Below are 15,184 nucleotides of genomic sequence, written 5' to 3'. Positions count from 1 at the left end.
CAGCTTCTTATACCTGGCGAGGCATTTTCCTGCTATAAATAACTGAGTGTGGTAAACAACATTTCAACAGCTTTCCACAACATTAGAAAAAAAAATGAAGCACTGTATTAGGTGGTCACGAGCTAAACTGTAAATATAGGAGATTGTGAAATAATCTGCTTTTTAAGGAAAATAATCCTCAGACTGGAGTTGTTCCAGACATAAAAACCTCCAAGTGCTCTCGAACTGCATAGCCTGACTCCGTTGGAATCACAACCAATGCACAACCAGTCAAACTAGGTAAAAGGTAACAAAGGGCTGATTAAGACTGGTATTAATGAGCTTGGAGGGAATGTTTCCTACAACCACGTGTAACAGCATCATTGTGACACACAAACATTGCCTAACACTGTGTCACAGCCAAGGAGAACATAGGAGAGGTGGTTACTTTTAAATATTCATCACCAAAGACTTTCTGAATAGTATTTTAAAGGAATGGATCTACTCTGTAACTCTAAATGGGAACATTAAGAGTTTAGCATGGAAATATAGATCTAAATCAGAAAAAGCTGCCTCTAGTATTTTAACATCTCCTCTTTCACTATTTTCACACACTACATTTTGTCCAGACAAAATGTTTGTTTCCCAGTATCTGTCAGAGCTAAAAGAAAAGATGCAGTTAAGTATCAACTCCAGCATAAGAATGCCATAAGAGTTCAGAAAACAACAAAAACCTCTTTAAAGATGTGGAAAGAAAGGTCTTGCCTGTTGTTAAACACTAAACCATGCAAAGCCCTACAGGGGTAATTTCTTCTCTCATTACAGCCAAAAATTTCACAATAGGATGCTCAGCAGCTCCAAAAATCTCACAAAGATCTCAAATAATTTTCACCCCCACTGACTGAATATGTAGTTTGTATTCACAAACGAATATTAATTAAATTCCTGAGTTGCCAGAATATGCTTTTGTCATGTTTTGTGCTTTCCACTCTGTGGCCCCACTAACATTTATTAATGGTTCATCACAGTCTTTTACTTCATAACAGTTTTTGGTGAGTTTATGCCCTTCAGCTGAGAAGCTGTAATTCCACCGGAGGAAGATGTGCTTGTTAAACATCCTCAATGTGTTTGATTGCAGTTTCATTATAGATCTTTGCTTTAGGTTTATTCACCACAGAGTCATAACTAGAGTCAAACACAGAATATTCATTTAACCCACCACATCAGGTTAAATCCCCAGTGCTTGAGCTCCAGTCACTTATTAACCCCCAGACACACATGTTAGATTAGGAAAATAAATCTGGTTTTAGGATACAGATGGTGACTTAGTTAATCCAGAGGCACATATGCTTGAATTTTGCTGGGGGAGGGAAATACCATCTCACTCCAAACTATGAGAGAATCATAGAAAGGACTGGGTTGGAAAAGACCTCCGAGATCATCAAGTCCAACCCTTGGTCCAACTCCAGTCCCTTTACCAGATCATGGCACTCAGTGCCACGGCCAAGCGCACTTTAAAAACCTCCAGAGATGGGGAATCCACCCCCTCTCTGGGCAGCCCATTCCAATGCCTGAGCACTCTCTCTGCAAAGAAGTTTTTCTGCTCTCCAACTTCAATTTCCCCTGGCAGAGCTTGAGCCTGTGCCCTCTAGTCCTATTGCTGAGTGCCTGGGAGAGCTCAGCTTTGAGATGGTAAAAAGCTGTCTTTAACTCTTGCAAACTGATCAGCTGCCAATACACAAGTGGTGAACATTTAGAACAGTGGATTCCAACCTGAGCTGTGATGCTGATCCAGCAGCAAGGACACTTCCACCCAAACAGAGCTGCTTTATCTCCAGCAATATTGAAGCCCTAAAGCTCTTCTCAGACCACTCTGCAAACTGAGTGGGAAGGAGGCAGGATAAGAGCCACATTCTGTCCTCAGGGACCCCTATTAAATCAGATTCCCAACTTCCTCTTTGTTTTCCTCAAGCCATATGGCTTCCTGACAAAATCTGTACAAACAATAAATCCATTAATCAAGCCACTGCTGGAGGAAAAGGCCTTTTCCCCTCCCCCCTTCCCTTCATCAATCCGGACATTTTAATGGAGACTTTTTATGTATTTTATTTTACGAAAGTCCCAAGGAAAACACTAAAGTAGCCTTTGTTCTCACACTGCAGCCTTGCAAGCCAGAGCCCCAGTTCCAGCACATACTTGCAGAAGGAGATCCTCACATATTAAAATGCAAAGAGATACAGGGAATGTAGAGTCATACCAGCAAGAAAGGAGTTCAGCCTTCTTGAATATTCAGCAGGGATACAGTATAAATTGCTACCAAGGCTTCCAAGGACACTGTGTAAAAAAATCACAACAAAACCTACATTTTTTTGTAATTAACAGAAATAAGCGGAACAAGAGAGGCATTAAAAGTCTATTAAAAGTCTGTTCTTACAAGGCACTGAAGAGATGCATGGATGTAAATGCCACAAGTGGCTGAAAGAAGAGCTGCTTTTAAGAAATGCCACATAAAAGGACTTTATTGGCAAGGTGAACAAGCTGACCAGTTCCACACAACGTTCTACATCATCTGTTTGGCACCTCCAAACTGGTCAAATCACAACATCATAAGGAAATGAAACACTGGACATGCAAACAACTCTATGGCAGGGAGGAAACACAGAGAGAAGAGGAAGATTTCTACCTCTTGTAAATGGGAAATGCCCTTTTCTAAGATTAAGACCTAATTTGCTTTGCAACAGCTTTTTTGCAACTGAAAAATGAGATTAATCTCATACTCTCAGATCTCACTTGGACATTTGTTAAGTCTGGCATGGGAACAAGTCTTTTTACCTTAAATCATGTATTATTTTCTTCACAGGTATTCTGCATCTTACAGGATTACCAAAACTATGTCTCAAACCATGTGAGCCAAAGTCATCCCGTTTAAATGAAGTTCAGGAAACACAGAGCAGTTTATGGCACTGAAAAAACCTTACAGAGAAAGAACATTAAAAAAATAAAGGAGTGAAGTTTGCTTTTCAAAAGTTTGGGTGAGTTTCTTGTCTTTTTTTTGGGGGGGGGGGGGGGGGGTTGGTGGTTGGTTGGTTTGTGTTTTTTTGGGTTTTTTAAATACAGGAAAGCAGCATCTTGATTAAAAGCAGGAAATCTTTGAAATTAAATCCCTTTCTGTCTTTGGTAAGTAACAATTAGCCACAAAAGGGAAAAAATATGGAAAGAGTAGCCTTCAAATTTGAGTCATTACCTCCAAGGAGACACATCTGTAATTTGAACAAGGTCAGAACATTTCAGTCAGTTCTTTTGGGTAATGGATGACACACAGAAAGCCTACACCACTATGAATCATTAGATATATCCAAAGTACAGCTGGATTTGTAAATGCCTTGAGGAAGTGGTGAAAGGTATGTTTGTTTTGGACAGAGCAGTGAGGAGGATGAACCACATCTGGGTCCCAATTACCTTCTCATGGCTGTTAATCAGGAGCCATCCTTCAGCACTGCTATAAAAACCTGGGTAAAAGTAGACCTGGGATGGCTGTTTGGCTTCCAGCAAGGAAAAAAAGCAAGAAAATTCACACAAATGAATTAGTGTGAGCAGCACCCTTGGTTAAGTCTCATTTAAAAGCCTGTGCTATGAAGATCCGCAGGTGCAAAACTGTGTCTCTGCATCAAATGGCAAAACAAAACACAGGAAATGTTGACAAGAAAATTCAGGTGTCCACCAGTGGGGAGGAGAAGGTAGTTCTGCCCCCTGCTAGATCACTGTTCTGCCCCTTCTGACCCTAAAAAGATCTATCAGCCTATTTTGGCTACTGCTCTCACCTATGGGGACCAAACTGAGCCAAACTGGAAGCAAGACACATTATTAGGAAAATATAAAGAGTTTATGCCTTCACTGACTGCAGCCACTCACCAAATCCTCACTTGGCTGCAGCAAGATCCAAGGGATTTATTTCCCATCCTCCCTGAGCAACCCAGCACCTCACACAGAAATAAGAGGACTTGTCCAGCTCAGACCTCACTGCACCATTAATCCCATGTCTGTGTCCATCCTGACTGGAACACTCATCTCAGGTCCTGCTCATGTGTGTTTGCTTTTTAAAACCATGCCCTGCATGAACAGGACCAACAGCATTTACATCCCTTTCTACATGAGCCAGAAAAGTAGCTGCTTCTTTGTTACTACTATTTAGCCCAAGAAGAGAAAAAAAAATTGAATAATATCTTCAAATTCAACCCTGAATTACTCCCTCTTCACTCAAACATGGTATCCTAGTTCTTCAAGCTCTAGTGAAGTGCTGAAAGGCAAGTCCCACAAAAAACATGTTGATACAATAACCAAAAAGAGTGAAGTGAAAACTATAAAGCAGTTTGATATAAAAGAAGTCTTGCCTGTGACCTCCAGAGTTCTGCCTATCATTTTTCTCCTTGCAAGTATGTGAAGGGCATTAGCTTTCCAGGAACAACAGATTTGAATTCATTTAACGCAGCTAAGCCCTCAGAGTTGCAGTTGTTGGGAAAAGAAAGAGAAGGACTTTACACCCTTGTCTTACCTGTACAATTTCACCCTTGACTATTAATTCTTCAAACACAGCAAAAAACTCTCGCCATGCCTAAATATGATTAAATATTTTGCTCTGATGCTCAAATTTAAGGAGAAAGAGACTTAGTAATACAGTCAAGTGGCTTTTAGCAGAAATCAGAATTAGGTCTGTATTCACAAATCCACCTTGAATTAGCTCCTGTTATTAATTGTAGCAATTAGAACCACAAGAATGCATTTGAAAAGAACAGTTCAAGTTAAAACATGTATGTCATTAATCAAGCACATCTCTGGAAATGCAGATGGGTAAGTCATCCAGGTATTTAGGATAAATAAATAAAAGTGGCAGCACGTAAAAAGTAGTAGCTTGATGGTGGTACATTTGCTCCCATTTCACTCCCTAAGGATAAGTTTGGTTGACAGTGACTGCAAAAAAGAAGTGGAATGAGATTCTGATCTACTTGCATTAATGCAGTTAAGGACAAGGTTCTGTTTAGCATTAACCCAAACCAACAAAAACAGAGTTTCAAGTCAGTTTTGTCTTTACCATCAGCAGGAATATTCAATATTGCTCTGCATTTCCAACTAACCCTTTCTACAGAGGAAAATTCTCAAACAAACCAGTGATTTTCCGGAGGGTTTTAAAGGTTAACTTCAATCACCCCTTGCTTGGCAAAAAGTTATAAACCACTGCTAACAACCTACTCCAATTGCAGTGTTCTTACAATTACACAGGACAAAGCAAAGGACCTAAAACAGTGCTCAGCAGCAGCAAAAACTGGTGAGACACAGAAATCCAGCCCCTTTTTCAAAAGCTTAAGGTGCTCTCTTTTGTGATTCCCACATTACACATGACAAACCATTTTCAATCAGAAGAGACATCAAGAACCCGTCTCTTGGTTGTGCCTTTGCAAACAAAGCAAAGTTAAAGTGCTCAAGAGTCAAAGACACTTTATGTTGTCATCAATATATTGAGAACTTAATTTCAAAAGATGTCTTGAAAAAAACTTCATCAATTTAGGGGTTTCTTTTGCTTATACACATGAAAAAGTAGAAGAAAAAATGCCATTTTGCTCTGTATGTTGGAACACCCTCAGAGTAACTCAATTTCAGCACAAGAATAATACAATAAGTTGTTCAAGTAATAATTACTTTCAGGTAACTTGTGTCTGCAAATAATCAGCTTGCAATGAACTTCAAATGTCTCAGAGAGCAGACACTTGATAATAAAAGATAAAATACTGAATATACAGTTATTATGCATTTCATGGCTATAGAAAGTCACAGATGCACCTGCAGAAAGTAAAGTCAGGCCTGAAAGATTGAAGATTTCCAGTTTCCTCCACAAACACCTTTCCTTGCTGAAGATGAGCATCCTCCACGAGACCTCCATCCAACATCCACCTGTTCCATGTCTTTGTGTTCCACCTCCGTCAGTGTGTGATGAAAAGCTGCTCATGGGATTATAACACACCACTGCTTAATTGTTACTAATATTTTATAGCTTATTTTATAGCAGCTACTGCTATTATATCCTCATAGATTTCTTTTTGTTGGGAGCTTTAAATTTCTTACTTCATTGGTGCAGTCAGTAGATGCGAAACTACTCTTTTCTTCCCTTGCAATGAGTGAATGGAAGACAAACAGAGCTGATTTTTGCTGGGTTTGCTGCACTCTGTCAAAGAAAACTTAATCAGGTGCACTTGGACCTTGCAGAGGTGCCAAGTGGGAGGCAAATCTGAGAGCCAGAAAAGCTGGTTTGTCTCTCCCAAGCCATTATTACCTTCTCCTCAACCAGCAGTAAGTAAAGCCACAGAATTTGTCTCAATAAAGACAGTAACTGAAGAAAAACCCTGCAGAGAGTGACCAAGACAAGTTTCAGCACTAATTATAATCTCTAGCTGGACACTAACTGGTAGTTAATTAGCTGGGAGATACAAGGGCCAACTAAGCACCAGGTACCACAAAATGCCCCTTAGGCAATTTATGCCATTGAAGTCTTTGATATTTATTTATTTGATTGCATAAAGGTAAATAGCAAGTTCTTGCTTTATCTACTACAAAATTTAATTAGTGTGATTGGCATCACAAGTCAATATTTAAAAGGCCATTAGTAACAAAAAGGAAAGCAATATTTTACAGGCCAAGCTTGCATTAAGTTTATAATTAATGAAAATATGTCTGGAATTTAGTTCCTAGTTCACAACAACAGGATGACTATGTCTTTACATCACCTAAAATAACAATAACATCTTAACTCACTCAGGGGGAAAATAAAGACCCAACCAAACAAAACCAAAGAAACACAGGACTAAATTTGAAGATCCTAACTCAAAAGTACAGAAAAATCAGATGTTTTCAGTAACCAACTACAGAAAATGTCAGGCTGCTCATCTCAGGCAAGAAAAGGAGACAAATCTCAAGATATTCTGCCTTCAGGGTTTGGGAGGGGAAAACCCAAACCCTGAAGATACTTATTTTTAAACAAACTCCAAATACATGTAGATGGCATTAATTTAAGCAGAAGTTTAAGACGGACCACAAGATGCTGTATTTTTTTGTAAGAATAACATCACTAAATAAAAATAAAACTGATTATCAGCTCACTGCTTTGCTCTCCTGTGAGAGGTTCTGTAGTTCAGCTCATGGTACAGGCTGGTGATGCCACTTCTAAATCCATCTCCTCACATCTCAAACCACTGTGGTTATAAATGCAAATAAATAATTGTGGCTATAATGAAAACACCAAACCCAAGTTTTCTTACACAAACATGACCCCTCCCATTCAGTATTTGAATTCTCTGAAAAAGGTGGGAGGAGAGACAGAGAAAAGCCATTTTTAGAGATGACTGCTCAAGATCAGTAGGTGGAATAAAAAATGGTAAATAACCACAAAGAGATTTGTCACCAAGATAAAGGGTTGGTTCAAAAGTATGTTGGATAGCAAAGTGAAAATAAATGTAAAAGCAAAATGTTGTCCTTGCGCACGGCAGGGGGGTTGTAAATAATTGGATCTTTAAAGGTCCCTTCCAACACAAACCATTCTATGGTTCTGTGATAACCAGACTCTCCAAGCACTGGAACAATGGAGACAACATTCATAATCCCTAAAGCCTTTTCTTTGCAAAATGAAGTCAGAAAATCCTTTCTTAAATTTTCCCTAACTTACTAATCAAGTCCTCACATTAACTCCAGAGTCAGGCCAAGGCAGAAGTCAACACTTTCACTCCAAGACCTTTCCTTTCACTCCAAGACCTCTTTTCTTACAGTTGAACATCCAGTTACTTATTTACTGGTTTTGGTAGGGGACCATCAGACTCATTACCTCAAATTAGGTGCTCAACACAAGCCAGAGGACATGGGAAGTTTCTCTGTGAGATTCAGAAGCAGGATTCATATCCTGCTGCCATTAGCAGAACTAACCAAGAAAAGAACCAAGACAAAGAGAAAAGCAGCAATAAAGCCCATCATGTCAGTTAGGCTGATTTCAGACTTTTTTGGTAACGCCTCTGCCTTCATTTAGAGCACTGGCCAGGAGAAATTCCCCAAATTCCCTTTGCAAAGGTCCCAAAACCACATGGGATATTCAAATTTCTGCGATTCAAAGGCAAAGACACAAGAGCAACACGTTGTAAAGATGTACTGGGATGTTCATGTGCCAAAGGTAAAATATCAGCACATGGGCAGATTTTTACCCTTTCCCCACAACAACATCCTTCATGGAATGCTGAGGGGCTGTAATAGGTGTTGGCTGCTTTCCAGAGAAGTCTGAAGACTCTCAGGTAGGGAAGAAAAGGAAATTTCCAACATCCATTCCTGATTCTGAAGATTATCCCTGGTAGGGGTAGAAAAGGAAACTTCCCACATCCATTCCTGACTCTGAAGATCCTCCCTGGCAGGGGAAGAAAAGGAAATTTCCAACATCCATTCCCCTGATTCTGAAGATTCTCCCTGGTTTTCAGAGTACCATCCAGTCAACGGAGACCTGAAGTTAAGGAGCTAAAAAATAAGCTGTCTGGGTCCTGATAATATATGACAATAATTCTGTTTGGTTTGATGACTTTGTTATTTTAAGTGTACCAGTTCTGATGAGCCTTCAGTTTCGAGTTCCAGGAGTTCAATGAAAAAAATCAAGAAACAAGTAATTAAGGCCTTGGGAGAACTTCATTCTTTGAGGGCAAATGGTACTCACCTACACACAAAACTTTCAAAATAGTCAATGGCAAAGTGTAGATATTTTCCAAAACTGATCAATGAAACAGGTTTTGAAATGGCAAATGTAACAGACAAAAAGAAGCTGCACAGGATGCTTTGACCTTCTTCAAAAAAACCCAAGACTAACAAAGTTAAAAGGCTTTTTGAGGGTAAGAGATGCACAGCTTGTTTCTATAAAAAGTATAATCCCAACCCATTTAAAAATACTCTCTTGCTACTCCATCCAAACAGGATGAGTACACTGAGTACACCAGACAGCTGAGACACAGAAACAACCAAACCATGAGTAGGAGAGTTGCACAGTGACCAAATTCAACCAAATTCTTCATCACAAAGTTCCAGTGCAGTGTTATTTGAGGGAAAGTGTATTTTTCTTCATATAATGAAAGGATCTGGAGATACCAAGAGGGAACTAAGGAAACAAGGTGAACAAAAAAAGAAACCCCAATACCTGAGCTATCCCATGACAGGAGAGCTATGAGCTCAACAAGAAAATCCACAAACAAATCTGTTTGCATTTACTCAAGACATACACTGAACATGAAATTATCCAGCTCCTTCATCCCTATGCTAATTCCTACAGTGACATCCCTCCAAAGAGACCAGCACAAACTAGGAATTTGACAGCATCAATCTCCAAACCAAGCAGGGAGTTGTAACACCCACAAGGACTCCAATTATGCCCTCAATGAGGCAATATTGGCAATATTTCCAATATTTCCCACATAGGCACCTTAAGTTCCATTGGGCACAAATATGGATACCCCTCCCTCAGAGGGTCTGCATTTCTTTTTCTTCTCTTTTTTTCTTCTATTTTTTCCCGTTGCAGCATCAGGTGAAATCTATACTGCTTCCTATTTAAATAAATGCTTTGTGGTTTTTTCACAAAGCACACTCAAGTTATTAATATTAAGCCTTAAGTACCACATAAAGAACACACCAACTCCTTTGACTTAGCATTAAAACTATAAAAACACATTTACAGAGTTTCTAAGATTAACCAAATATTAAGGGAAAATACCACTTTATGGCTAGAAAATGAGCCATTTTTCAATATATTAATGAGATCTTAATTGTTTGAGTTAAAAGCAACATTCAAACATCTTTACTAGCTATTGCTGGACAATGTCTCAGTTCAGGCAGCCTCTTCGGCTAAAAAAAGAGATACAGTAATGAAAACTTTACTGAGTTCATAAAAAAGTATTCACTTTAGCTCTTTTTACAACACAACACACCAGTTGCACACAATATTAAATTCAGCAGCAGTGATTAAGAATTCTCTTTGCTGACAGAAGCACAAAAAGCAATTCATATTTCACCTGATCAGCTCCACCTGAATAATTCCATACTGAAGAATGAAAGGCGAGTTTCTGCCATAGCACCAGCTGCTTGTGGTGAGGCTTCTCTGCATTTCCAACACCAGAGTTGAATAAAACTATGGGAAATAAGATGATTTTTGGAGTAAAGCTCTATAAATCAGCTACAGTCTTGACCTGCCAAGTGGACTCTCTGTCCTAAATAAAACAAACATGAGATAATACATGGGGAGACTTCTGGATCATTTAACACAAGACATATACTTTGCACCTAAAACCTAACAGGTTAGGTGAGTACTAATTGTTAGGCCAGTACTAATTGTTCTTTGTGCTAGGCCAGGTCTGTGAGGTGTGACTACATGAAAAATAATTCTGTATTTATATGATTATCACAGGAAAGGTAACAATTCTTGCAAGAGGACTCCACAAATGTGGTTGGCAAAGCACTCAGTAACATTTGAAACACTCAAAGGAGGCATTCAGAAATTATTTAAGGGGGGGAAAACCAAATCAACCTCAAACCAAGCAATGAAAAACCACTGACTTTCAAACCTGTGGTGCCTTCTCCACTAGAAGGCAAGTGGGACTCTGAGTGAGCAGCAGCACAGTGAAACACTACTCCTTTTGTTTCAGAAGATAAATGAAAGTTTAATTAGCTCAGATAAATTTTTTAAGGCCATGTCTAACAGTGATGAGCATTAGGAGTAACAAGAGTTATTTATATTTGATGTGAAGCAGAGGGGAAAAACAGGGAAAAAAATCAAATTCCACCAGCATGAATACAGGCAGATGGTCTCACTGTTCTTTTTCTCAGATATACTTTAGAAAGGACATTACTATTTTTTTATTTGAAAATGTAAATTGTGTTTCTTTATTTCAGTCATTTTTCTCATTCCTGCCCTTGAGATTAAAGTGATGCAGAAAAGCACATACTTTGCATAGGACATAATACCCCATATGGGAACAATTATTAGAGTTTATGAAAAGTGACTTGGCATCACCATGAAATTACTTCTTTACTACATAGAGTACTTTTAGGATGGAAATAAGGTAGGGCAAAAACATTGGTTCAGTCACCCCCAGAAGGAGTTGTTTTAATAAGAAAAGATTATCCAGGTAAGACATTTCAATAAGTTTATATCCTATATATCCAGACAGACATCCAGACAGACGTCCATATATATATCTTGATAACTAAATCTATAGATATATAGAAAGATATATAAAATACATATTTCTTCTATAAAAATATAGTAATATATAATACATATTATATATATGTTTAATATATATTTAATATATTTATATATATTAATATATATTTTAAAACACATACAAGACAAACCCCATGTTCTTTTATGTTTCATTCTTGGAGACACAATTTAAAAAAAAATTAAAAATCAGGTTTTAGAGTGAAGCCTCCAAAGCTACCAAAGCTGCATCAATAATATGTCTATATGCTGTTGCATAATTCTTAATAAATAACTTTTTGAAATGCATTAGAATCAGAATCAGCATTTTCTTGGTAGTTTGCCATTAAAAGACAAATAATTATTTCATTTCTGCCAGTGTAGCAAGCTGGTGGCAATCCAACTTAAAAGTTACTCCATTTCAAGCTTGCTTCCTACCCCACATTAATTGAAATTGGTTTACATTACATGACTAATGCAATAAAGACAAAACTACTGCCACTTGACTGTAAGAGCACATCATCCCTTGGATATTATTGCAGAGCTGAAACAGGAATATAATTTTATGCATGCAGAAGAATTTTAAAGTATTTATTATTGCAGCGTCTCATGTCCTTAGCAGAAACATGCCATTCTGCTAAACAAAATTCCGGTTATTCAAACACATGAGACCTGTGCCTGGGACACCATGGAATGGTGTGGGTTGGAAAGGGACCCTGAAGATCATCTGGTTCCAAACTCCCTGTCATGGGCAAATACTGAACACCCCAAAAGGTAGGTTACAATTCTGTTAAGAGAAAGGAAAATCCCATTTGTGAATACTCTAGGAAGGAAAAGAAGTGACCTGACACAACTATGCTTCACATTAAAACCAAAGTAGGACACAAAATAGCTGTTTAGACTCCAAAAGGAAGGAGCATTTGATGCATAGAGATTGATTTCATCTAACCAAGCATATTAAATATATATTGCTAAAACAAACCTGGAACTACACACAGAGTGTACACTGTCATAAAGGGTGCAGGGAGATCAGCTCAGTTGGTTAAAACTTGGCTATAATAATGCCAAGGTCATGGGTTCAATCCCCTGTGTGGGCCACTGACTTAAGAGTTGGACTCGATGATTCTTGTGGGTCCTTCCAGCTCAGAATAGTCTGGGATTCTGTGAATATGCTCATGAACCAACCATAATTACTATTCTAAGGACTTGAGAACTGACATATATATTAGTAAAAAAGCCAAAAGATACCTTTATGACATAGTTTATGGTCTCCACAAGTCTTAGAAACATTAAGATTCAAAGGACAAAACTAGTTTTTTAATCCAAGGTGTGAATGAATTGGTATGACTGTCATCAGCAAAGGGGAGTTTTTCACCTCTTCAAGGTCAGAGCTAAAAGTCACCACCCTCTTTTAAAAGCAAATATAATATCTGCCACCACCAACACTCCCATGTGTTCAGAAGTGCAAGGGGCACCAGAGAGCTGGGTTTGTCTGGGTTTGCTGATAGCACAGCACACAAAGCCCTCCTACAAACTAAAATCAGGTTACAGTCAAGTACAAGCCCATATCAATCTTAGGGGCAGAACTGCCAAGCACTTGTGCCCCAGAGCAGCCTGAGTGCTTTCCTTGGCATTCAGCTGTGTTACAATACCAGACTAGGACATGCTGCATTTTTTTCCATGGTAGAGATCCTTAAACTACAATTCTGTGGAAAACACTCATATTCCCAGTACTAATGAGGTTATTACTTAATGCCACTAAAAGCCATTTGACCAGGACTGTGTGCTAGATAATGGATCAGAACACTCTTTACAGTAATTCAATTACAACAGAACTCCTTGAGCCTTCTAAAAATAAGGACTATAATGTAAGTGGTGTGACTCCTGGTAAGCAAATTGCATCAAAGAATGACGTGGATGAGGGTCTTGGGTCTCAAATCCTGGAGGGAAGGGATGGCTGCTCACAGGTACCAACTACTAACAGCACCAGAAACCAGATTTTGTTATTTATTATGTTTATATATGAATGTGTTCATGTCATTATCCCCACATCACACAAAGGTGGAAAAGAGTTTCTGTATTTCTGAAGTTGCTTCTTTGCAGCTTCGCTTTCTATATACACTGAACAAACCCTTAAAAAAATCGCCAAAATCCCTGGTAAACATAATTTGTTATGCTCAAACTGCATTATACAGCATGGACAGAAAACCGTTTACAGTGAGAACAACACGAGATAATTCCCACTTGTGAAAGGAATGAAACCTCAGAGGATCTGAACCAGTCAATTATGTTACACTTCCATTACACAAAGCTTTGATGCAGTAATAACTTTCTTGTTCATTGTTAGTGATTTTCTTTTTTAATTTTTTTTTAAATCTGTAACCTGTATAAGTGAAAATCATGGGAGAACTGAGCACCAGAGATGAAACAAAACCTTCCTAAAAACTTGTCTTTAGCTCTTAGACTTACTGATTGCTGGAACAGAGAACAAAAGTCATTGCCAAATTATCATTATGGCAACACCTTTCCAAAACATTGCAAATTCTTGACACAAACAAATAAGATTTCTTGGCTCCACAAATCTGGAATTAAGGGATTCCAGGCAGGAAAACAGCTCTCCAGAAGATTCCAGCTCATGACAAAAGAGTATGTCCAAGGCAAACGATCCTCCCTTTTCACTCCTGATACTACTTGGCTTACTGAGCTCATGATCTTTAAAGGAAAAAAATATACTAAAGATAAAACTGACACTTCTGTCAGATAAAACAAACCCTAAAATGCACAACATTACATGGAAATTCTGAATTGCAAACAATTGCTCCTCAAGTGTTTGGGAGCCATCTCTGCCAAGTTAACACCTCAGGCACTGCTTCAGAATCACTCATTTTTTGAAATCAAACCAGCACTCTGATAGAATTTATTTACAAAGCTGAAAATTTAATAATTTCTTTTGTTTATTTTAAAAGCAGTGCTATTTACCTATCAAAAAATTTCATCTTTCAAACTATCACATTAATGAACAAAAGAATTGAGAGGAACTCTTAAATCAGCCTTGTTTCTGTTCACACACAGCCAGTTCCAAAAGTCCCAGGGCAGCTCTAAGTGAAAACAGAACATTGATAAAGTCTGTTTAAGTTATCAGAAAGAATTTCACTTAACCAGCAGAAAAGTTACCTGCTCACACTCACTGATGAACCAAAGGATTGCAAATTTCTCTTGTCAACTCAAGTCTTGAACACAACATCCATTATTTATGTCTCCTCAATCTCATTCCACTTCAAGGCAGAGAGAACCAGTAAGGAAGAAATCCCATCAGAAAAGAAACTGTGATCTTCTGTACATGGCAATTCAACAACTAGGAACAAGCTCTGAACATTCAGATATCTCACCAGGCAGAAGTTAAGCATCTCTCAGCAAATAAATGCATGGAGTAATTATAGTTATAGTTCCTCAGTGTGCACAAAATATGTGGTGACAGGACTCTCAGTTCTGAAAGGTTTAGTGCAAGTCAACAATTTCAGTCTCCCCAAAGCCAACCAGCAGCTGAAGTGAGAGCACTAAACCTCCAGTTTCCATGGAAATGGAACTTGGATCAGCACAAACAGGAATTTCTGAATTTAAAACCAAATGCTCTCCCCTCTTACACTCTCTACTCCAGCATTCATTTTCTTGAGTAATAAGGGTTCTAGACACAGATGCTCCATGTATTTAGTGATCTAGTAACTCATCCTGCTTTGGGGCTCCCCATTTTCATTCCAAGGTTGCCAGCCCCTTATAAACCAGGCACCAGAACCATCAATTGAGCAGCAGCCAGCCAGATACATCTATAAATATGACAATAATCCCAAAAACTGTGCATTTGGGAGGCCTGATTGGTTCCCAGTTATGTGATGGTAATATATATAAAGTAACTGCTTTCCAGCTCTGTGCCAAGCCACGCTG

The 15,184-nt window shown here is 38.5% G+C and overlaps 2 protein-coding genes across 6 annotated transcripts in view; one reads left to right on the top strand and one right to left on the bottom strand.

The window, feature by feature from the left end:
* RASSF8 (Ras association domain family member 8) overlaps positions 1 to 15,184 on the bottom strand; it is an 88,632-nt gene that overhangs the window by 55,594 nt on the left and 17,854 nt on the right. The window contains exon 1 of one of the 5 annotated variants that reach the window (XM_071551606.1): positions 2,237 to 2,256. The exons of 3 other annotated variants lie outside the window; for them this stretch is intronic. The gene's annotated coding sequence lies outside the window, so the exon portion shown is untranslated. Of the gene's footprint in view, positions 1 to 13; positions 68 to 2,236; positions 2,257 to 15,184 lie in introns of those variants that run through there. One more of the 5 variants, XM_071551607.1, reaches the window with a different exon arrangement.
* Positions 1 to 15,184, top strand: part of LOC139669568 (uncharacterized PPE family protein PPE21-like) — a 34,505-nt gene that overhangs the window by 2,549 nt on the left and 16,772 nt on the right. The gene's annotated exons all lie outside the window — the stretch shown is intronic.

Source organism: Pithys albifrons, chromosome 3 (assembly GCF_047495875.1).
Source record: "Pithys albifrons albifrons isolate INPA30051 chromosome 3, PitAlb_v1, whole genome shotgun sequence".
Classification (NCBI taxonomy): Eukaryota; Metazoa; Chordata; class Aves; order Passeriformes; family Thamnophilidae; genus Pithys; species Pithys albifrons.
Note: the sequence above shows the minus strand (reverse complement) of the source record. Positions and strands in the feature narration are given on the sequence as shown.